The 25870-nt window shown below is 34.9% G+C and overlaps 1 pseudogene; it reads right to left on the minus strand.

The window, feature by feature from the left end:
- Window positions 1–24550: 24550 nt before the first annotated feature.
- On the minus strand, window positions 24551–25433 carry LOC129008722 (oxysterol-binding protein-related protein 9-like; annotated as a pseudogene).
- Window positions 25434–25870: the final 437 nt, after the last annotated feature.

Raw genomic sequence — 25870 nt, forward strand, 5'->3', positions numbered from 1 at the left:
TGTTTGTGTGTATATTTTACTATATGGATGTTGATTGTATTTAAGAACAAGTAAATATAACATGCATACTGCAATTTAGAAAGTAAGAACAAAGTCATGAAGCAATCAATTATTATTTTAACTTAGAACCTTTTGGGCAGTTTCCTCGAGGCAAGAAGTCTAATCTGTCTTTTATTTTAATCCATCTGTTACCAAATTCACATTTCTACACACTACAACTACCAGATGTAAGTCATCAGAATTATTATGTGATCAGATTTATATAAATTTATTTATTTATGTGATCATAAAATTAGTAGTTTAACAGGAAACAACTGTTAGCAAACAGGTAAAAATTAATTTAGAAATATGTTTTCATAATTAAGTTAGATCTCCTAAATACTGGAAATTTACAAAAAGACAAGCAATTGGAGACAATATAGAAAATTTAGGTAACATTGGCCTATAGCTATATCAGTGAAAACATTATGTTGTATTACTCTTTAGTCAAAATTAGATCAGACTTTAAAGTCTGTTTTGTAATAATTGTAATATACTTGTAATAATCATTGTAAACAGTTTTCCATGTCATTAAATGTTACTCTGTAATAAATATGTTGATTATAGTCTACTGCATTATATGAAAGGGTAAATTTTTAAATGATACCCTAATGTTAGATAATGTAGATTTTATTTTTCAATCTTTAAATTTTGTTGCAATGAGTAGCCTTGTATCAACATCCTGATACCATACCATATTCAAATTTTTTTTTTTTTTTTTTTTGAGACGGTGTCTTGCTCTGTCACCCAGGCTGGAATGCAGTGGTGGGATCTTGGCTCACTGCAAGTTCCACCTCCCAGGTTCACACCATTCTCCTGCCTCAGCCTCCCGAGTAGCTGGGACTACAGGCGCTTGCCACCACGCCTGGCTAATTTTTTGTATTTTTTTTTTTAGTAGTGACGGGGTTTCACCATGTTAGCCAGGATGGTCTCGATCTCCTGACCTTGTGATCCACCAGCCTCGGCCTCCCAAAGTGCTGGGATTACAGGTGTGAGCCACCACGCCCAGCCCATATTCAGATTTTTTGTCTCATGATTTATCTTAAAAAGTGCAACCACGAATTGTCAAATAATTAAAATTTCTGAAATATTGTCAAATTCCCTTTAAGTAGTTTATCAACATACAGTCTATTCAGCAATATACAGTAATGTCTATTTTTATTGTGCTGCATTTAATAAATTACACACTCAGGAAAACTAGAATATAGACTAAAATTCGTCCATAATGCATCATGTTCTTTTCTGTCAAATCAGCATATTTTTGTAGTTTCATACAAATGCAGCTCATCATTTTCTCTTCTGTTTACATAATTAAATTATGGCATTTGAATAATGAGTACATATATAAATAATATTTTTAACTTATTTCTTCAACTTTAGTATCCTATTGGGTATAGTTTTGTGGTGGATACTGTGTTCTCAATTTTGTAATACAGCAGGAGATACTAGATATTATGCTTAGCTTGAAGAAATCAATTTCTATTCTCTATGAATAATACTTTATCATCTTGTACATTTTTGGTTATTCTTGCTTTTGTTAGATATTCTGATTCTGTTTCTTAAATATTCACAGTAGGAAAGCTTACAGAGTTTGGTAATATACAAGATTTCAACCTAGAGTATAATGTAACATCAATATAAAATTAGCTACCTCTGCTTTAGCAATTTCAAGATAATTTCAGTTTTCCTATTCATTTGTTGAGAAAGCTTAAACTTTAGCAATTACAGAAACAAAGTTTCTTTCTTTGTGGATTTGGTGGCTAAAATAATGTACAGCTAAGAAAAGGGTGCATTTGAAAATAATTCTGTGCATTATCTTCCTCAGTCTCTGGACCAATAAACACATCATTCTAACAGGTAGTCATTCATTTTATTGTGTTTTGTTTTGTTTTGTCTTTAAACTGATATAGCCCACTTTACTCTTAGGCAGAACAGTTAGAAATGTCTTTTTCCCTTTGTATCTAAATTTCCTTTTAACATATACTCATCAGATCATGCTATTTTTGCTTCCACATAAGAGGATCTCAGATAAATGAAACTATTTTGTATCCCCCTTCAGCCTTTCTTTTCAGGCATAATATCTTCAAGTCTTTTTTGCTGCAAGGTGTGCCTCCTCAGTTATTTTATCGTATTACCCTCTTTTGCAAATATTGTCTTAGCTCATTGAGGCCTCATTAATATATATATATAAGAATGAAATAACAGGAGATTAAGATGCAACTAAGTTTCTGCCGATTGCATATCATTAGGATTTTTTTTTTTTTTTTTTTTTTTTTGAGACGGAGTCTCGCTCTGTTGCCCAGGCTGGAGTGCAGTGGCGTGATCTTGGCTCGCTGCAAGCTCCGCCTCCTGAGTTGACGCCATTCTCCTGCCTCAACCTCCGGAGTAGCTGGGACTACAGGCGCCCGCCACCACGCCTGGCTAATTTTTTGTATTTTTAGTAGAGACGGGGTTTCACTGTGTTAGCCAAAATGGTCTTGATCTCCTGACCTCGTGATCCGCCCGTCTTGGCCTCCCAGGTGTGAGCCACCCGCGCCCGGCCAGAAAGTTGTTTTAAAGTCAGAACTTGTCAATTCAGACTAAATTGTATCCAGTGGAGATCTGTCAGTAATAATCCTGAGTAAATGGTCAGGATTGCCTTCATTTTTCATTAATATGGTCCCTTATACCCAAATGGGTGGCTATGAAAAGGTTATAGAAATAGGAAGTAAAATATTTAGAACATGCATAAACAGAGAACCATTTACCTCATAAGAAAGTGCTGCTTTATCAAAGAAGACAGATGATTCAACCAAGTCAGCAGAATTTTACCAATTGATTCATTTATTAAATCACAGCATTTTGTCATCACCAAGGTGGGAAGTGTACCCTTATGACATTTGGAGACACAACTTATGAATGTAAGAAGTTTCCAATTCACATTTCTTGTAAAAGAAAGGTAGTTTTATTGGTAGTCTTTCTTATTTCATTTAGCCTTTAACCATGATGCCAGACAACACTTCCTTAAATACTACCTCACCCACTGGATTTCTTTTCTAAAAGCACGTAATGGCCAATCATTCACCATTTATTGGTGAGTTACATCTGAAATACCTCAGTTTAGTGCTTTATGGTCTAAATCAGTCCTTGCTTTCTACTCAACCAAAGTTATTAGTACTTGCTATCATTGCTACTAGGAAAGCCTTACTTAGAATCCATGCCCTTCCTTGAATGCCAGAGAGTGCCTACAAGCAATAAACCAGTACAGACTATAGAAAACTGTAACTGTTGGCAGCAAGATTCCCTCTGGCATCTTGACTCTAGCAAGTGAGTATCCCGAGCCCAATTTACATTTTTTCATCTGTACTTTCTTACCTGTTGCATCATTCATTCCCAGCTCAGAGTCATCTCATCTATGTAATGACCTCAAATCAGTTTCGAGTATGGAAGAAATGCCAAGACAGGTGAAAAAAGTGAGACTTCAAATGTAATTTTTATTTTTAGTTAAAAAGTTTTTGCTCTCACAGTCATACTAGGTCAAACTTTGTGGTAATCATCATATTTTTATAGTCCTGCACTGTGTATAGAAGCTGTAAATATTTTCCAGTTAATCTTGAATACTTCTAAGAGCTTGACACCAAGGATCACACAATTACCATAAATTGCAACGATCCTACTACTAAGTATACCCAAACACACACACACACACACACACACACACCCTTCTATGTTGCTAGATTCCATGGTATGGCCTTCCTGTTACCTTCTACCTGAAACTTCAGAATCATCACTGAGTTACCCTCTTCTCCCTCAGATACCAGTAACTTACCAAAGCAAGTTGGATCTGCCTCCTTAACCTGTTCAATGCTTATTTATAGGATTTATTTAATATTTGAACTTATATTCCTTAAATGTGCAAAGTGCTACACAAATTACATATATATATGAATCACTGACTATTAATTTGTCTATTTAAGACTGATTTCCCATTCATAATGATTAACTCTATAGTAGGTTTGCACTTCAGCAGTGTAGTTGGCAAAATACAATATACATATATATTAACCTTAGGATCAAAAACTATTTATTTTGAACCTAGAAGCCCTTGCTCCATTCAGACTCAAGGAATTCAAATTTAGCAGATTACTGAAGTATAATAATTCTGTCCATGACTTTAATAAAGTTATTCATTTGGCTTATTCTAGCAAAATTTACTAAATTTCTGTTGAAGTAAAGTTTATATTTTCCAAAGGAGGCTGAGAATCATCAAGGTCAATTTAATGCATAAATGTTAACTTGCGCTACAGTTAAAATGTATTGTGCTAAAAAACTGCTTAGTAAGTCAATTCTCTCAAGTTCTTTATATATGAATCCTTTTTATATTTATATATTTATAAATTGCAAACACAACCTAGAATTAAAGAGAAAGCAATTTGACAATCTCAATTTTTCAAAATAAATCTACAACCATCTGATTTTTGACAAACCTGACAAAAACAAGAAATGGGGAAAGGATTCCCTATTTAATAAATGGTGCTGGGAAAACTGGCTAGCCATATGGAGAAAGCTGAAACTGGATCCCTTCTTTACACCTTATACAAAAATTAATTCAAGGTGGATTAAAGACTTAAATGTTAGACCTAAAACCATAAAAACCCTAGAAGAAAACCTAGGCAATACCATTCAGGACATAGGCATGGACAAGGATTTCATGTCTAAAACACCAAGAGCAATGGCAACAAAAACCAAAATTGACAAATGGGATCTAATTAAACTAAAGAGCTTCTGCACAGCAAAAGAAACTACCATCAGAGTGAACAGGCAACCTACAGAATGGGAGAAAATATTTGCAATCTACTCGTCTGACAAAGGGCTAATATCCAGAATCTACGAAGAACTCAAACAAATTTACGAGAAAAAAACAACCCCATCAAAAAGTGGGCAAAGGATATGAACAGATACTTCTCAAAAGAAGACTTTTATGCAGCCAACAGACACTTGAAAAAATGCTCATCATCACTGGCCATCAGAGAAATGCAAATGAAAACAACAATGAGATACCATCTCACCCCAGTTAGAATGGTATTCATTAAAAAGTCAGGAAACAACAGGTGCTGGAGAGGATGTGGAGAAATAGGAACACTTTTACACTGTTGGTGGGACTGTAAACTAGTTCAACCAATGTGGAAGACAGTGTGGTGATTCCTCAAGGATCTAGAACTAGAAATACCATTAGACCCAGCCATCCCATTACTAGGTATATACCCAAAGGATTATAAATCATGCTGCTATAAAGACACATGCACATGTATGTTTATTGCGGCACTATTCACAATAGCAAAGACCTGGAAGCAACCCAAATGTCAATCAGTGATAGACTGGATTAAGAAAATGTGGCACATATACACCATGGAATACTATGCAGCCATCAAAAATGATGAGTTCATGTCTTTGTAGAGACATAGATGAAGCTGGAAACCGTCATTCTTAGCAAACTATCACAAGGACAAAAAACCAAACACCGCATGTTCTCAGTCACAGGTGGGAATTGAACAATGAGAACACTTGGACACAGGAAGGGGAACATCACACACTGGGGCCTGTCATGGGGTGAGGTGAGGGGAGAGGGATAGCATTAGGCGATATACCTAATGTAAATGACGAGTTAATGGGCACAGCACACCAACATGGCACATGTATACATACGTAACAAACCTGCATGTTGTACACATGTACCCTAGAACTTAAAGTATAATAAAAAAAGCCAGATAATTAAAATTTTATATAGAATATCCCTTTTCCTGATAGAATGAAATATAAAACCAAAGCAATCACATATTTGTCAACCTATCATTGATTTAGAACAATCTTGATATTCGATGCCTATGTTCTCTCTTTCTTTCCTTCTTTATTTCTTCTTTCTTTCCTCCTCTCTCCTCCCCTCCCCTCCCTTCCTCTCCCTCTCCCTGTCTCTCCCCTTGTTGTTTTCTTGCTTTCTTGCTTTTTGAGTGTGGGGTACGGACTAGGGTACAGAAACACAAGCATGGTCAAAGGTAAAGGGCATTAGAGTACTTTATCTCATGACCCTTACAAAGCCAGAAATTTCAAGTAATAATGTAATCATGGTAGTGTAGGAATATTTTTATATAAAATAATATCAGAGTGAGTAATTCTGATAATTATAAATAGAGATGAGATTTCTGCACATTTTCAATCTTCTGAATTTCTGCAACTGTGCTGATCATTAAAGAGTTTCTTTTGTCATATGCTTTGCTTCTTTGTCACCTCTGAACTCAACTCTTTGACCTCTGGCATTCTGTTTGGTGCCCTGATCATTTGGGTGCCTTGAGGTCATCCAGCTTTTCTGTATCACAGGGCTTTGTTTTTACTGGGGTTAAGTCTTTTAGATCCACAAATGTAATTGACATCTCTCTCTAAAGACTTCTAAATCAAGGAAAACATTTTAAAACTAAACAAAATAAACTTTGCCAATATAACTAAAAATAGACAAAAAGCATTTTTCCATTCATTCCTCTTAATAGCTCAACCCTATTATATAGCTTTTGAAATACTTAATACATTTTCATTGTAAATGCAAAAAATAGACATGTGTGCTAAGAGGGAAAAAAGGAACACTCTCTTTAGTGTTCAAATGCCAGGCCCCAATTTCAGATTTGAAGATAACCCTAGGAATGCACTGACTGACATTAGTTATTAGAGCACCAGGCAGTGGTGAGTGGTATCAGCTAGATTCAAGCTTTGACTGAGCTGCAGAGTCCAATCTGTTAATTTTTTTTTATCACAGATAGGCCCTTTCAAAGAACAGATTGACCTATGACCTTATGATATCCCATGGTCTGATTCATTCTTTGCAGATTCATATTGCTAGAATCATTTGAGTGACATATGACACACCAGGTCAAGAGGTTTTTGTCAAATAACTCTCTTGGAAATTACTTAGGACTGCTAATATTTCCAGTCCTCATATAAGCAGTTCATTTAGCATTATGTCAAATATTTCACCTTCTTTTCTCTGGCTGATGTGTATCATTACGTTTAACTTCATAGATGCTTCAAATAACAAAGGTATCTAATGTGTTTATAAAAAGGTTTTTGAAAGAATTCCTTATTTTCTACTTCTGTTCCACTCTAGCACATCCTGGATTACTGCCTGGAGTACTCTTCACTAAACTGCCGTCACTGCTGTATCTCAGATTATGATATGGATTATAACCTGTATTACTCTCCTCTTCACTGACACCATTATAAACAGACATAGATTTATTAACATTGAATCATCACTAGCTTTTAGCATTTCAGATGTCATCTCCAGTTTATCCTAGCTGTTATTTCTGTCTATTCACTTTGAGGTATAAATTCCATGGTAGTTCTCCCTTAATGAGCAATTCCAAGTGTCACATATTATCTAACATTTACATTCATACACAGTAAACAATCGAGTGACTTTAGGTTCAATTACTATGACAAATTAAGTATTTAAAAGTAGGCAAATATCTAATATATTTCAACATTGAATTACTCCAATAATTTAATTTGGGATACTGCAGATCCATTTTAACCATTTCAAGTCAAACTCTCTCTTTAAGAAGAAATACTGGGTATTACTGAACTTCTTTCCAAGGTGTAACTTTTTTCATCCCCTCACTGTCAAATATTTGACCAGTATCAGGAAATACACAACCACAGAGTCAGCCCAAATTTTCACCCATGCTCCTCTTCCCAACATGGAAGCCCCTCTTATACTGGAAAAATAAATGTTGTGAGAGAAATACAGCATAGGATAATATTTACAGACACATACGTATGAAAAAATAATGTGATTTTTATATACAGTGTTAGCTGTGATCTAGAATGCTACCAAATAAATATATTTTATATTAATATTTTAAAGTCATGAAATAAAGATACTCACTACCTCCTCACACTTCACAAACATCCCTGAGTTAGTACCGCTATCTAGTATCACCCTACACTATTTTCCATGAGTAATAAGTGGGGAAGGGATAGAACTGACGGCAAGCCACTTGACGAAGAAAGCAAGAAGGCATACAAGAAAAGTGAACAAAGTAGAAAACCAGCTGAAACGTTCAAAGAAAGAGAAATTTATAGAATGCTGATATTGTGCTGAGCACTGTGTTAAACATTTCACACATTATCAAATTTAATTTCCATGAGTAATAAGATATTTATTATTATGTACAATGTATAAAAGAGGAAACTGAGGTTTCAAGATGTTGAACTACTTTTTCAACCTAAAATTAGGAAGTGAAAGACTAGCTTATACTCTTACAATTCACTAATATACTCACTTGTCCATTCCAGGACAGTCCGTGAGGTATAGGTGCTCAATAAATAGTGATTTTCCTTTCATGACATAGTCTGTTAACATACATGCTTATTGTATAAAATCTTCTAATGCCTCTAAGCCACCTAAAAGTAAGTGCAATTTTATACACTGCTGCATGATTACATATCTGCCTTTCCACAACTCTAAATACCTCTGTAATATCTGAAATTAATACATGCAAAATGTAACACTAAGAAGTGTGAAACTTGTTAACTGAACTTTTTCTGCTTTAATTCAGTTTGAAAACTTAATGTCACTTGTCTTAAGCAAGATTCTCTACCAAGACAAGCTTATAAAATATGTTTTGCTAAGCAGTTAAAACTTAAATTCCCTTATTTTATTCTTGCTTAAAATTAGTTGCCCAATAAAATACGATGACTGCAATGGAGGTGCTAAGCACACTTGTTTTATACTGAAGGGTTGAGGATAAAATCAGGCACAGGGATCTGTTCTTAAGGGAATTGAACAATGAGAACACATGGACACAGGAAGGGGAACATCACACTTTGGGGACTGTTGTGGGGTGGGGGGAGGGGGGAGGGATCGCATTGGGAGATATATCTAATGCTAGATGATGAGTTAGTGGGTGCAGCGCACCAGCATGGCACATGTATACATATGTAACTAACCTGCACATTGCGCACATGTACCATAAAACCTAAAGTTAATAATAAATAAATAAATAAATAAGAAATTAACTTTTAAAAAAAAGAATATAAATTATATGTTTTCTGATCTACAGCAAATTCTATCAAAAGCCTTAGAAGCACAGTTATCAAATGATTAAAAAGATCTTTATCAATAGGGCCAGAACCTACTTTCGTGGGGCCCACTCTCTTCCTACATCTTAATGACTCAGGAAACAACACTGCTTCAAAGCTCATAGGAGCCCATTTTCTGTATTTTGTGTCTCTTAAAAGCATGGATTGTCTGAAATAATGTTGTTTCCAAGTTAGGAACTATAAGAGTTTTGCTGGTTATCAATAAGTATTAATTTAATATTAAATTTATGATTTTAGGAGTCCTTCAGTTTTCATCTAATTCAGATGCATTACTAATTAGTATCACTAATGCATTTCCAGAACTCTTTTAGTGAGAAAAAAATTAAAAGTGAAGTAGAATTTTATAATCATTCTCTCTTTTTATGTGGGATCTGGCTTCATAATTCTTTTAACCATCATTAGCCATAGGTCTGCAATCTTTAACAAATCACAACAAAAAAAGAGCATAAACTCTGGAAATAGAAACACCTGATATTTATTTCAAGCTTTTCTCTTCTTAGCTAAGTAACAAGATAAAGTAAGTGGATAATCTTAGAAAAAGTAGTTACTTAGATAAATTTTACTTTATCTAACTAAAATTTTTTCTTATGTATAAAAGTGGAAAAACAGGGCCGGGTATGGTGGCTCACGCCTGTAATCTCAGCACTTTGGGAGGCCGAGGCAGGCAGATCATGAAGTCAAGAGATCAAGACCATCCTGGCCAACATGATGAAACCCCGTATCTACTAAAAATACAAAAATTTGCTGGGCATAGTGGTGTGCACCTGTAGTCCCAGCTACTCGGGAGGCTGAGGCAGGAGAATCGTTTGAACTTGGGAAGTGGAGGTTGCAGTGAGCCAAGATGGCACCACTGCACTCCAGCCTGGGTGACAGAGCAAGACTCCATCTCAAAAAAAAAAAAAAAAAAAAGATGGCAAGACAAAGCCCACCTCATAGTTTGGTTAATAATTAAAAAAAAAAAGGAAGTTGTGAATATAAACGTGTGTAATGCCTGGCACAGAAATAGTATTTCTGACTAACTCTTATTCTATCCTATATAAAAGTTCTTCGAATAATTGAAGAAGGATGCAGTGTTACCATATTTCTTCTAATCTTTAAATTTCTCAGGTTCTTCAATGATCACCAATATAACATGGTTCCTAGATTCCACATTAGTCTCTATGCATTCCAGAGTGATGATGAAATTGTAAAAATGTGAAGCCCGGAGCAGAACATAGTACTCCAAACATGGTATGACTAAAGCATATCACAGTGGGACTCTGTTCCTTTGCTGAACTACAAAATGCTATAAATTCATACTTAGTTTGCATTAACATTTTAGCACTAGTATCACATTGAAATCCCAAGATTTCTATAAATTTTAAGCCTTACTTGTTCAACTTATATAACTGATTTTTTATCTTAAATGCAGTATTACTACTTATTTAACTTATTTACTTCATTTAAACCATCATCTCAGCCCCTTATTTTTGATTTTTTTATTTCAACATAAAAAAGTGAGTTTCATCTTTTTGTCTTGCTTTATGTTTATAAAATATATTGACACTAATGTTGGCCATTCAATTTTCTCTTACAGACATCTCAAATGTGCCACTCCCAGCATTTCCCCTAGAACTTCTCCTTTTGTGTACTCTCTAAAGAAGTGGTCCCCAACCCACAGGCCACGGACCAATATTAGGAACCAGGCCACACAGCAGGAGGTGAGCAGCGGGCAAAGGAGCAAAGCTTCATTTATATTTACAGCCATTCCCCTTCACTTGTGTTATTATGTGAGCTCTGCCTCCTGTCAGATCAGCAGTGGCATTAGATTCTCATAGGAGTGCAAACCCTATTGTGAACTGTGTGTGCAAGGGATCTAGGTTGCACACTCCATATGAATCTAATGCCTAACAATCTGTCACTCTCTCCCTTCAGCCCCAGATGGGACCATCTACATCTAGTTGCAGGAAAACAAGCTCAGGGCTTCCACTGATTCTACATCATGGTGAGCTGTATGATATTTTCATTATATTTTACCATGTAACAGAAATATAGTGCACAATAATGTAATATGCTTGAGTCATCCTGAAATCATCCCCTTGCTCCGTCTATGGAAAAATTGTCTTCCACAAAACTGGTCCCTGGTGCCAAAATGGTTGGGGACCACTGCTCTAAACTGTTTCAAGTACCTCTACATTTAGCATCTTCATTATTCCACATGTTCCTATACTTGCTCAAAATATATTCTAAGGTTATTAGCAAATGTCTCACTGAAATCAAGGTGCACGTCACCCATTGAATAAATCATTATATTATTAGATATAAACAATAAAGCACATGAGATTTGTATGAAACATTTTCTTATTAATCAACCTACACTGTCACCTGGAGTTCACAAATGTTTAACAATTTGTTGTTTATTGCTTTTTTTTTTTTTTTTTTTTGAGACAAGATCTCTATCTCCCAGACTGGAGTGCAGTGGTGCAATCATGGCTCACTGCAGCCTTGACCACCTGGGCTAAGGCAATCCTCTTGCCTCAGCGTCCCAAGTAGCTGAGGCACAGGTGTGCATATCCATGTCCAGCTAATTTTTTAATTTTTGTAGAGATGGGGTCTCACTGTTTTTTCCAGGCTGGTTTCAAACTCATTTACTTAAGCAATTCTCCCACTTTGGCCTCCTCAAGTGCTGTGAAACGGGCAGGAGCCACTGTTCCTGGCCAATGTTTATCAATTAATTACCTTTTTAAAGGTGCATTGTAGAATGTTTGCCAGGGATCAATATTAGGTTTAAAGCTTGGTGTCTAGGTTGTCTATTTACTAGTGGTCAAATCTTCGATTTATTAGTTTACGTCTCCATAGATCTTTTTCATATGAGAATAAATAGCCTTATATGTTTTGAGGGAAACAAAATTGTTCATTATGGAAATGATATAGAGGAGTTTATACAATAAAGATCTAATATATGTTAGCTAATACTATGTTTGAGAAACGGAGCTATAAATAGAATTTATTTTTTCTTTATACTCTATTATAATTTATTAATAATTATAAACCATTTTTATAGAGCAAAGACAATTTTTAAAAATTAAGATGTAGCAAACACAAGAACGCAGTGACAAAACATAGTATATTAAATAAGTTAAAATATATCTAAAAGCTTCACACCATAAAAGACAGGATAGATTGAAATTGCATCCAATTAAAAGATCAACAGACACTTCACTGATCAATTCTTGCTGAAAAGAAGAACTTGCACAAAACTATAAATTGGAAAGTAAATTTAGAGCATAATTTGTGGAGGCTTTTGAATGTCGGGAGTTGTATGTTGTACTTAATTTGATGGAATTAGGGAATGAGCATATGTTTTGAACCCAATAATACATTTGTGAGACAAATATTCATGTCAGGACACAGGAGCAGGGATGCCACATCACATGTTGCAGCAGCCCACATGAGAGTAATTCACATCTACACTGGAAGTGTCAGTAATGAAAATTAGAGACCAACCTTCAGAGATATTTCAATTCAGACTCTGTATCTTGTCACATAAGGATAGCAAAGTAAGGGAGTCAAAACGTGTAATACTTTTTAAAAATTTATTAAAGAGTTTTCTAAGTGCCTTGCTAAGTGCTTTACATTGTTTGATACTTTAATCTTTATGAAACCCCTTTGATAGGGGTTGCTGTTATCTTCTTTGTGTTACTTAAAAGGAAACAGAGTCCTGTGTTTTGGATGTGGTTTGTCACCTCCAAGACTCAAGTTGAGGCTTGGTTTACAGTGCACAAATGTTGGAAGCTGGGGCCTAGTGGGAGGTGTCTAGTTATGGGGTTGGATCCCTCAAGAATAGATCTATGCCATGTCTCTTGAGTTCTTGTTCTCATGGGAATGAATTAGTTGCCATGAGAGTTGATCACTATAAAGTGTACCCAGTTTATGGTGTGTGTTTCTTTGCATACATTTGCTCACCTTTCTGCTTCTCTGTCATGTTGTGACACAGTATGGGCCTTCATCAGAAGTTGAGCAGTTTCCAATAACATGCTCTTGGACTTTCCAGTCCCCAGAATAATAAGTCAAGTAAGCTTCTTTTCTTTATAAGTTACTGAATCTTGGGTATTCCGTTATAGCAACACAAAATGGACCAAGAAACAGACCCCTTGACAAATGTAGTATGTTGCTCTAGACTATGCAGCTAATAAGTGATGGAACTCAGAGGTAGCCCTGGACAATATGAATTAGGGGTCTAGAAACTGTGCTTAATAAATTACTCAGCATATACTACTTCTTGACCCTGAGGAACCAGGCCTAGTGGCTAAATGAATCCAACAAAGAAGGGCATCACAGGTGCTACTTTGAGTAGGATAGTATAAATTTGTTTTGCACATCTTGACTTTAAGATTTCAGTGTGCACCAAACCAGAATTTCCAATTTAGCAAATAAAAATACATGCTATCCAATTTAATTTGAATTTCAGATAAACAATGAGTATTTTTTAGTATAAGTATGTCCTGTGCAATATTTATCAAATTTTTATAGTTAACAAGTCCTGTATTTTTTCTGGCAACCCTAGTTCAAAGTGAGTATGTCTGATTGGTAGTTGGGAAATTAGCTCCAGTGGTTTTCAGAAGAACAAGGATTACAACTATAAAGTTAGGTGTTGTTAGTTACTAAATTGCACGTGTGTATAAAGGTCTTGCTGCCTGCCAGGCCCTGTGTTAGGTGCTGCGAAGAGGTGATAGTTGAAATAAAGAGATAAAATCCATGAATCAAAACATATAGCAAAAGCAAAGCAGTAAAGCAAATAGAGAAACACTGATTTTCAAAAACATTTTTAATGGGTAAGAAATGGCCACAAAATCAGAGGAAGAAAAGATATAAGGCTTGAAGAGCAGGCAGAGTTGATATTCCATAAAATCTAGTGAGCATGTTGGCAGAGCCAAATGCCTCATAATATTGATGAGGATGAGGCCCAAGAGAAGGTCATTACATTTGGAATTTATCTACTAAGGCAGACGGTTGCCTGAAGGTAGTGACTCATTGTGCTGCTATGAACAAAATCTTGCAACATTAAATACATTTACAACCGTAAGCACATTTTTCCTCTCCATAAATAAAATAATTATGAGATATACTGGATCTGATTATATGACTATGAAGGAACAGATCTGTAGAAAGTCAAGGACAAAGATCAGTGATTTAAAAATATTTGCACTAGGAGCAAATATTTAAATTAGTATGTTTCTGTTTGTTTTAATGCAGATGGACAGACAGAAAAACTAATCAAAGTTGAGGAAGGCATAGTGACTACAGATTAAAGAAACCTAAAACTTATCTATATTAGTTTTCTATTACTGCATAACAAATATAATTTAACATATATATATGTAACAAAATAACAAATAAGAGGCTTAAAACAATTTCAATTTATAGCAATTTTAACTTTAACTTCTCTAGCTTTAAATCCTTGAATGCAGGGGCTTTGTCTAATAAAACACTCTGGTAAGACTCAACTGGAATCCTCATGTGCATATTGGTAATATTTATTGGGAAAGGGAAGGGAATTTACCCTTTCTTTAGAAAAATCATGATGCTATCATCAGAGATATTTTTAAACTATATCAGCATACCTTATATGTTAAGTCAATTTCAATATTATTGTGTTATAAGAATTTTATCTTAAGTACAATAACAGCTGCTATGGCTCACCAGGTAAATACCTGAGATGTTTCCTGGCCACAAAGAATGAAATAAGATGGTATGAAGTGTCCACTTATTTGTAGTCTCCAATTTAAATTAGAGAAGGCAGGAAATAGTTTAAGAAAAGTAATTGTTACTATTTTGTGTTAGAGGAAAAATAACACAGTCTTAGAATTTTACAGGACTGGTTTTGACATAAGTTCATATCTTTGTAAATATGTTTGCTTTTATTTACAGGAGATGGTTTTAAAAGTTTAAGAAAATCCATACATAAATAGAATTTATAAGATAGATAAGTTAGTAATTAAAGTACTACAAAATTATTTGTTTAAAGAATGAGTTCCAAAAAAATCATTAAAAATTCCAATCCTCATTCTATGCTAAGTGTAAAATACTAATCATTGTTCTTATTAATATAATAAGTAATCATTATTTATCATATATGATTTACCGGATACAGGGCTGAAAATATGTGTGGTGTGGTGTGTGTGTACGTGTGTGTGAGAGAGAGAGAGAGAGAAAAAGAGAGAGAGAGAGATAGCTGTCATATCTATCTTATGAGATCAATGTTGACATTCTCATTTTACAGTTGATGGAACTAGAGCTAAGAATAATTTAAGTAACTTTCTGAAGTAGAGTCATGTGCCACTTAACGACAGGGAAATGTTCTGAGAAATGTACCATTAGGTGATTTTGTCATTGTGCAAACATCACAGAATGCACGTACACAAACCTAGATAGTATAGCCTACTATACACCTAGGCTATATGGTATAGCTCCTAGGCTATAGACCTGTGCAGCATGTTACTGTACTGAATACTGGAGGTAATTGTAACACAGTAGTATCTGTGTATCTAAGCATATCTAAACATAGAAAAGGTATATTAAAAAATTGTTACAATTTCATAATACCACTGTTATATATGTGGTCCATTGTTGGCCAAATATTAAGTGGCCTGTACAGAGCTAGTAAACTATGTTTACTATTCCACGAATGTACATAGCTAGTAAATAGCGGAATTAAGTTAAAGTCTACATATGATTTCTGTTCAAAATTTTGTAGCATTCCATCCCCTGTATAGCAGATGGTACCCTTTCATGATTACTGTTTTTAGCAATTCATAGCTCAGAAAAGAGAGTTAAAAATGTAATATATATGTATATGTATAAATACATTATTCATAGATGTGTATATTTTTGCATTTCTATATTTTGCATACTTCTCATATAAAACATTCTGTACTTATTTCAGGGTACTCAAAGTAGGTCTGCTCTACACTAATTAGTCTACTAGGAGCATAAATTAACAATGCTGTTCAGAGGATTGATAGAAAGAAAACAGATATATGTGAGCAGTATATAATTTTCTACATAAATGTTATAAGTAATATTAATAATAAAATGATCTTTATTTAAAAGAATGAATATATGGATTCACTGTTTAATTCACCTCAGCATTCATTGAGCACTTCCCACATACAAGACAATGTATTTGTCCCTGTGGAGGTCTGCTGCCTTCAGTGAAGCTAAAAATCTAATGGGAAGTCAAAAACACTTATAAATTATTTTATGTACTTGGAAAAAGGAAAATAGTTCTGCAGGAAAGAACAGTGAACTCCAGCTGAGTTTACTGGTGAAGGCATGGCAAAGATGATGATCTATCAGCTGGGTCTTAGAGAATTTCAGCAATGATGAAGAACATTCACAGTACAATGATTTTTTTTTCAAATTCCCAGTAGATTATTTTTTTTTCAAAAACACAGAATTAAGTGTAGGGCACTCATAGAATAATAAATAATTTGGTTTTTTTGTAGATACGAAAGTCTGAGAGAGATGATAAAACTAAATGAATCAGATGAGTCAAAGTTGGGGAGAGCCTCAAAAATATCAGTTTCACATGTTTATATGCTCCTAAGAGTAAGGGGAATACAGTAAACCTTTTTTTCAGTGGGAAAGTAAGGTAATCAGACTTATGTTTTACAAACAAATCCAGATATGAAGTAAAAAACAAACTTAAGATGAATCGAATATAGAAATGGAATTGAGTAGGCAGGAGGCTATTGAAAAGACTCATTGTAGTTATTTATATGATGCATATTATCTATTTTTTTAAATTTACAAATGAGGAGGTAGAGTCCCAGAGAATCTTAAGATCCATATCTAGTACTGGGTGAGAGTCAAACCAGTTCTAACCTTCTAGTTCTGTTTGATTATTATATTGATATTTCTTTCTCTTCAAATCTTTATTTTGAGCAATTTCAAAGGTGTCTGAGTAACTTAACAGCTATGTTTAAATGTAGACATGAGGTTGTTATGGTATTACCCTAAAGGTTCAGAAATACACAGATTCGGACTTACCACTCACATTTTCTCCATGCGAGTTTCCTCAAGTAGGGAGTTAATAACTTTCTCCCTGAGGCAAGTAAGCGTGGCCAGGTAAGAAAAAAGTGACTGCATTATTAGTAGTTAAACTGGCAGTCAATAGTCCCCTATGTAGAGATTTATAATTGAGGAATTAAAAATGTAACTTGGAGCTCAGCAGGGCTTCCTGTTCCTCCAGCTCACCATCTCACACTCTCCTCACAAATTGTAAATCAAGTCTTAAGTCCTTCCAACCAATTGCAAGAAAGGAGATGGTATAAGTAAAAGAAAAGCTCTTTTCTTGAACTGCTTACCTCTTGGAAAATGTGAGAGCCCTGCACTTGGTCAACATTTAAGTCACAATAACATCATGCATGATCTGTTTGACCCAGTTAATGCCTTGAGCTTCAAGCAATCACATTGACAATATCTCTTTCTTTGGAAATAAAAATATAGAGAGTAGGGAAAGGGCAGAATTTATGGGAGAGGGACAGATTGCCACTTTCTTCTACTTTTGTCATAGGAATATACTGAAACTAACTGTATTAGTCAGGGTTCTGAAGAGAGCCAATAAGTATATGTTCTCAAGAGAGCCAATAAGTGTATGTGTGTGTGTGTATATATATATATACACACACACATACATATATATACATATATACACACACACATATATACTCTGTATACATGTATATGTGTATATATCTATATATATATACACACATACGTGTGTGTACAGATGTGTGTGTATATATATTGTTTAACAATGGGGATATATTCTGAAAAATGCATAATTAAGTAATTTTATTGTATAGACATCATAGAATGCACTTACACAAACCTAGATGGTATAGCCTACTATACATCCAGACTATATGGTATAGCCTATTACTCCTGAGCTACAAACACATACAGTATGTCACTGTACTGAATACTGTAGTCCATTGTCACACAATGGTAAGTATTTGTGCATTTGAATATATCTAAACATAGAAAAGGTAGGGTAAAAATATGGTACTTTAATCTTGTGGGACCACCATCATATATGCAGCTCATCACTGACTGAAAGTTGTTATGAAGCACATCACTATGTGTGTGTGTGTGTATATATATATATAATATATATATTATATATAGATATATATTATATATTATATATAATATATAATATATATCTATATATAATATATAAAATATATATAATATATAATATAATATATATATCTTTCATTATATAAACAAGTATATGTGTGTGTGTGTGTGTGTGTGTATATATATATATATATAGAGAGAGAGAGAGAGAATGAGAAATAGATTTGTTATAAGACATTGGCTAATGCAATTGTGAAGGCTGAGAATTTCCAAGATCTGTAAGCTGGAGATCCAGGAGAAGGTAGTTTCCGTATGAATGTCTGCAAGCTTGAGACCCAAGATGAGCCAATTTTTCAGTTTGAATCAGAAGGCAAGGAAAGACCACTGTCCTAGTTCAAAGTGGTCAAGCAGAAGTAATTCCTTCTTATTTAGCCTATTTGTTTTATTCAGATGTTCAACTGACTGGATGAGGTCCACACTCATTAGGGAGGGCAATCTACTTTACTCAATCCATTCAAATATTAAGCTCATCAAAACCCTCATGGAAATACTTAGAATAAAGTTTGACCAAGTATCTGGGCATTCCATGGCCCAATCAAGTTGATATAAAAAATTAACCATCCAAACTTCTTTTTTGTTGTTGTTGTGGTTGTTGGCTTAAGCTAGACATGTGGGAGTCCTTATAGACTGATTCCTCTCCCTCACTCTGAAGTTAAATCTGTTGCTTACTTCATTGAATTTATTATTTTCAAATATCTCTTGAATCCAGTATATGCAGCCACCACCATTGCCACTGGAAAGGAAATCAACCTTTATTTTCACCCTACTGTATGTTAGAAACAACGCTCTTGAAGTTCCAATTTCATTAACAGCTTGATTTTTTTCCCTGATACAAAACTCAAGAGACAACTATACCAGACACAGAAGGAAATAATGATTTTCATACTTTCTGAATTAAGCTCATTAATTCAATTGTTCGTGAAATTTTAATAGTCAATTTTTATCCTTCTTTATCTTTAAAATATAGTGGTTTCAGACATGTTCAACAGAGCAGTTAGAGAAGTAATATACCGTGAGTGGAATATTATGACACATATTAGACCTAACCCTATTTAACTCTAAAATAAGAGATAGAATATATTTGAGTTTAAATGAATATCTTTGTATGACAGATTCTAATGTAGGTAGGCAGGAGCATGTTCCAAATATTTAACAAAAATGTATTATTGGAAACATTATATCAATTAAAACATTTCAAATTTATCATTTGTTAAATTTGGAACATGACCATTCTTCGATTGGAGTGATAGGAAAAGCTTAGTGTCACTTGCATCCTTCAGAACACATCATGAGATACTTTTTTGTACTACATCCCATGTGTACATTAAACGTAAGTGAAAGGGAAAATGCCATCTAGAATTAACTTCTCAATTATATTATAAATCATGACTTAATCCTTTCAATTTCCGAGTTTCTGACATCAACGGCCATTTCCTAAAGATCATTCATGTGTTATTACATTAGTTAGTTGAGAAAATAGAAGTACATAACACTTCACTGGATAGTGGCAGAGAAACTGACCTGTGAAATTTCATTCTAGAGCTACTTCACTCAGTCAAAAATAGCTTAGGCTAAGTGATTCTCAAATGCACCGATCTATGTTGGGTATTTCCCTTTATATTGCATAATGCCTTAGCCCATTTGAGATACATTCAAGCAGAGTCAAAGGAAAACTTGAAGTTTTCAAGCCAAGAGTCACTGAAATAAGATAGGAAATGCATCTGTTGATCCATCTTACTCTGCTACTACACTACTATTAGCCAGCCTTACACACCTCAAGTCACAAGGAATTATTGTGATTTTGGCACAAAATTTTTAAAATTTTTAAAATTTTAAAACTCCAAAACTCCAAAACATTGCTTAAGCAGGATAAAGTGAAAGAATTTCTGGATACAGGAATCACCTGAATAGAGAATTTAAGAGAGGTAGACTTAAATACAATAATTTCTTCACCAATGTTACAATGATCTTTATACCCAAACTAAAGGTTCTTACATTTTCCTTCAGAAACAATGATCTCTTTATTTTACTTGCAAACTTCATAAAGATGCAAGATATGTGCATACTTCCGAAGCATAATAGGGACACAGCAACAAATATAGGCTTTGGAGACTCAATTACTTCATTACAGGTGAGAAAACTATAGCTTATAAAGTCAAAGAATATACCTATGTTGATACTATTGCTTAGTTAGTGTTGGAACTAGAATAAAATCAAACTCACTTTAAGTCCATTTTAGTTTTCAAGGGGAACTCAAATAAGTCAATGCTCTTAAAGTGTGGTCTCTAGAGGAGCAGCATGAGTGTCACCTGAAAACATGTTGGAAATGCAAATTCTAAAGCCCACTCCAGAAACTCTTGGGGTGATAGTACCTGAAAATGTATTTTAAGCCCTTCAAATGATTCCAACATAAGCTAAAGTTGAAAACTACTGAAATAGTCTCCAGATTCTGTGAAAGTATAAAAATATAAAGTTGCCAAATGCAAAATATTGATTTTCGTAGTTTATATTGGGTTTATATGATTATTATATTCTTGACAGATAAGGGGGAACATGTAGCAAGGTTAAGTGGCTTGCCAAAGATCATTTAAAATTAATTTAATCACTGTGGGTAGGACTGGATCATGTTATCTGGTTAACTATGCTCAATAAATAATGTTTCCTTCTTCTTCTCCATAGACAATGATAATATAAACAGAATGGTCAAAGGATTTAAGAAGTGTTTGGGAAATAAAATCAACAGGAGTGAGTGACTGATGAGTTGAAAAAAGTGAAGGAGACGATGCCAGCGATGGGAATAATGAGTAGCTTGGGGATGGAGATGAAGGAGCTTTTAAATTTTTGAACTTTGTTGTTTGGGGATGGAGAGTATCTCAAATTTAAGAGTTTCTTGACAGACATACGGAGCATACGTTCCAGTCAGCCCTCAGAAATGTCGGTCTCCCTTCCATTTTCCTAATTTCTACACTCATTGCCTCTCATTTGTCTGGACTAGCTTCCTCGCTAGTGTTCCTGCCTCCAGTTTTTATCATGTGTGATATGGCCTGTATATAATTTCAGATTAGCTTTTCTGATGCATAAACCTAATCACATCACCATCCCCTGCTCAAAATTCTTACATCACATCCCAACACTTTCCCTCCCCTAGCAGGCAAACTGTTCAAACTACATTTGAAACCCTCTACTGTTTGGACATTTTTCATCTCCTGGCCATATCTGTTGCAACAATATAATGTGAGTTGTCTATTCTATGAAAATTATTTAACTCAAATATATTTTTCCCTTAAATAAAGCCTATAGAGGAAGACAATGATTGGGATCAGTAATAGCTGTTGAAAAGCAAAAGCTCAACAGGTGATAATGAACAGGAGAGAAAGAGAATCTTAGGTCCTGGGATAGATATTCATATCAAGGGTCATCGTTTTTCAGGTGTCAGTGTGTCTGCTGATGTTGGGTGGTGCTTCATAAACCCTACTGGCTGATTCTACTCTTTATTTCATGTTTTAAAAAATTAATTATTAAAAACATTTCAACTTTTATTTTAGATTCAGAGGGTACATATGCAGGTTTGTTGCATGGATATATTGTGTGATGCTGAGGTTTGGGATTCAGATGATCCCATAGCCCAAGTAGTGACCATAATACACAATAGGTAGTTTTTCAGCCCACACACCTTTTCTTTCTTCCCACATCCAGTAGTCCCCCAGTGTCTATTTTTCTTATCTGAATGTCCAAATGTGCTCAATGTTTAGCTCCCACTCATAAGTGAGAACATGCAGTATTTGGTTTTCTGTTACTGCGTGATTTCACTTGAGATAATGGCCTCCAGCTGCATCCATGTTGCTGCAAAGGACATGATTCCACTTTTTTGTGGCTGCATGGTATTCCATGGTGTACATAAACCATTTTAAATTCAGTCTACCATTGACACACACCTAGGTTGATTCTATGTCTTTGCTATCCTGAATAGTGCATCTGAGTACATGTTGTCTTTTTGGTAGACAAACTTATTTTCCTTTGCATATATATCTATTAATGGGATTGCTGGGTTAAATGGTGGTTCCGTTTTAAGTATTTTGAGAAATCTTCAAGTTGCTTTCTAAAGTGGCTGAACTAATTTGCATTCCCATCAACAGTAAATAAGCATTTCCTTTTCCCTGCAGCCTTGCCAGCATCTGTTGTTTTTTGACTTTTTAATAATAGCCATTCTGATTGGTGTGAGATGACATCCCATTGTGGTTTTTCTTTGCATTTCTCTGATGATCAGTGATTATGAGCATTTTTTCATATATTTGTTGGCTGCTTGTATGTCTTCTTTTGAGAAGTATCTATTTATGTCCTTTGCCCATTTTTTAAAGAGGTAATTTGTTTTATACTTGCAGAATTGTTTAAGTTCCCTATAGATTCTGGATATTATACCTTTGTCAGATGTATTGTTTGCAAATATTATCTCCCACTCTGTAGGTTGTCTGTTTACTTTGTTGATTTTTGTTTTGTTTTGTTTTGCAGAAGCTCTTTAGTTTACTTAGGTCCCACTTGTCAATTTTGTTTTTGTGGCAATTGTTTTTGGGGACTTAGCCATAACTTCTTAGGAATTCTTGACATTAGCCAAAGCTGATGTCAAGAAGGGTATTTTCTTGGTTTTCCTCCAGAATTTTATAGTTTGAAATCTTACATTTAAATCTTTAATTCATCTCGAGTTAATTTCTGTAAACCATGAAAGGTAAGGGTCTAGTTTTATTCTTCTGTGTTAGCCAGTTATCCCAGCACAATTGATTGAATATGGAATTCTTACCCATTGGTTAATTTTGTCAACTTTGTCAAAGATAAGATGGTTGAAGGTATGAGGCTTTATGTCTGGGTTCTCTATTTTCTTCCATTGGTCTATGCAAATGTTTTTGTACCAGTCCCAAGCTATTTTGGTTACTGTAGACTTCTAGTATAATTTGAAATCAGGTAATGTGATGCCTCCCCCTGGCTTTGTTCTTTTTGTTTAGGATTGCTTTGGCTATTTTGTTTTTGTTCCATAGGAATTTTAGAATAGTTTTTTTTTTTTTTTTCTAATTCAGTGAAGAATGATGTTGGCAGTTTGATAGAAATAGCATTGAATCTGTAAATTGCTTTTGGACTGTATGGCCATTTTAACAACTTTTGTTCTTCTGATCTATGAGTATGGGCTGTTTCTTTTTTTCCAGGATTAGATACAGTTTAATAATACTCCAATTCTAAACTAAAAGTTATTATAGGTAAGACCATGACATTTCCTAACACTTGATTTTAACACATTGCGGTAATTTTCTAAAACAACTCAGAGGAACCCATATTTACATTAGGCAGAGTATTTATGAAAATGTCTGGCACCAGGTATGTGTGTGTGTGTGTGTGTATATATATATATATACACACACACATATATATACACACATATATACACGTATATATACATGTATACATATATACACATATGTGTGTATGTAGTGTGTATATATATGTGTGTGTGTATGTATGTATGTATCTCAAGATTCTATGTACTAAGAAACAGGTTGTATATCTTAATAGCAGTACTAGAGTACAGAGTTTCAGATTTGGATTTATAAATGATTTTCAAAGTGTGGGGTTTGGAAGAGAAGCAGACATTATCTCATTTTCAAAACCTGAAGTTTTTCTCAGGACTGAAGTCAAAATCGTAACTGCCACAGAGGGAAAAGGGAAGTTTTTTGCACTTTAATTGTTCATCTGAGTCCAAAAGTCCAGTATCCCTGAGATAGGAACCACTCTAATAAGAAGGTAGTGAACAGGTTACTCCCAAAGGAAGATTGTTTGTTGCTGAATTATGCCTACTGCCCTGATCATCAGGTATATACTTTGCATCTTCAAACCTAATGCTTGGCAGCACCAAGATATTTCAGTAATAGTTAATCATAAACCCAGTATTCTCCAACTTTATGAAATAACCTTGTCTCCCACCGAATTTCCTTCTCTTTCCTTTCTTGGGGTTCTGCTCTTTTATTCAAGCCTGTGCTTTGCTTCAGTTGCTGATTTTTAAGTTGAAAGTGACATCCTTCCAAAGGCCGCGGGATTCATACTCGTTCTGATCTTCTAGCTTCCTCACTTTCTTCTTGATTACAGGTGACTTCTTGGTATCTACAAAGGATGTATTTTCCCTTGTTGCATATTTTGCATACAGCACACCATTCTATTCCCCTTTAGTTGAGCAAAAAGACTTCTTGTTATTTGGAGAAAAAAATCTCAGCAGTAATTTTGTGCTTCTTGCCCGCATAGAAGGGTTTAGTATAGAAGATGATATTTGCACTCTAGCCTGTTTGGAACAATTAATACAACATTCTCCACCTAATTCCACCCAGGACCATGTGAGGATAGACCTTCCATAGCCACTGGGGAATGTGAGAATGTAATGTTCATCATAATGTAGACATGAGACACAGCCCTGCCCTATGTTGTGCACACCAATTGACATCCCAAGGAATTTTCATTTGGTCCATACATGAGCATTGAATTGTATCTTCTTGTTAAAATATTCAACATAAAAGGCTGAAATGGGTGGATGATGGGAAACCTGCTCAGCCACGAATGTTACAGTATTTTTGGAAACCCAGGGAACTGGTCTTTCCGAAAGTAGTTTTGTGTTCTCTTCAGTATCATTTGGTAGTGTCCAGTGACACTGAAAAATCTTGCCCAAAATGGGATCGTATGGCTTTTTGGCAACTGATCCTTTCCTTCTTGCATGAAAGGCTGAGAGGTACCATTTCACAACCAGAACCATTCGATCCTTGTGATCCTTCCAGTCACTAATGGACACAAACAGGTCCCGGTGTGCAAAAAGTCTGCATACATTCCTAAAAGAGATCTTCTTTCAAGAATAAACCTTGGAAGAACTACCTTAGTAAGATCCATCCCAAGCCTAACCTGTGACAAGAGATGCATGATAACGCTCTTATGCTCCTCTGCGGACCCTGCCTACGCATCATCATCTCTACTATCATATGAATCGAAAAGGTCAGCATCACTTGTTCCATTGGACATGGAAGAATTAAGTGATTCCCTGGTATCTGGACGTTTTACACTATTTCCTGAGCTGCTGCTGATGTGATTACCTACAAATCTTGATTGAAAAATTAAAGTTTTTTGATGACAATCTTCAAAACTACAAAGAAGATGAACAGAGAAAGAAAATGGAAACTCTCAAACAACAAATAGCATGGTAGAATCAACTAAACACTGCATTGTGTTGCTGCAGATTGCTAAAGAGTAATGCAGAGAAGCACGCAGATGGAATAAGTACTATTAATCCTGTAGATGCAATCTATCAACCTAGTCCTTTGGAACCTGTGATCAGCACAATGCCTTCCCAGATTGTGTTACTTCCAGAACCTGTTCAGTTGTGTAAGTTAAAACAGCAGCATCCATCTTCTCTACCAGTTGGACCTGTGTTGGCTACCTTGGGACAGCATCAGACTCCTACACCAAATAGTACAGGCGGTGGCCATTCACCACC

This window comes from Pongo pygmaeus, chromosome 9 (assembly GCF_028885625.2).
Source record: "Pongo pygmaeus isolate AG05252 chromosome 9, NHGRI_mPonPyg2-v2.0_pri, whole genome shotgun sequence".
NCBI classification, from domain to species: Eukaryota; Metazoa; Chordata; class Mammalia; order Primates; family Hominidae; genus Pongo; species Pongo pygmaeus.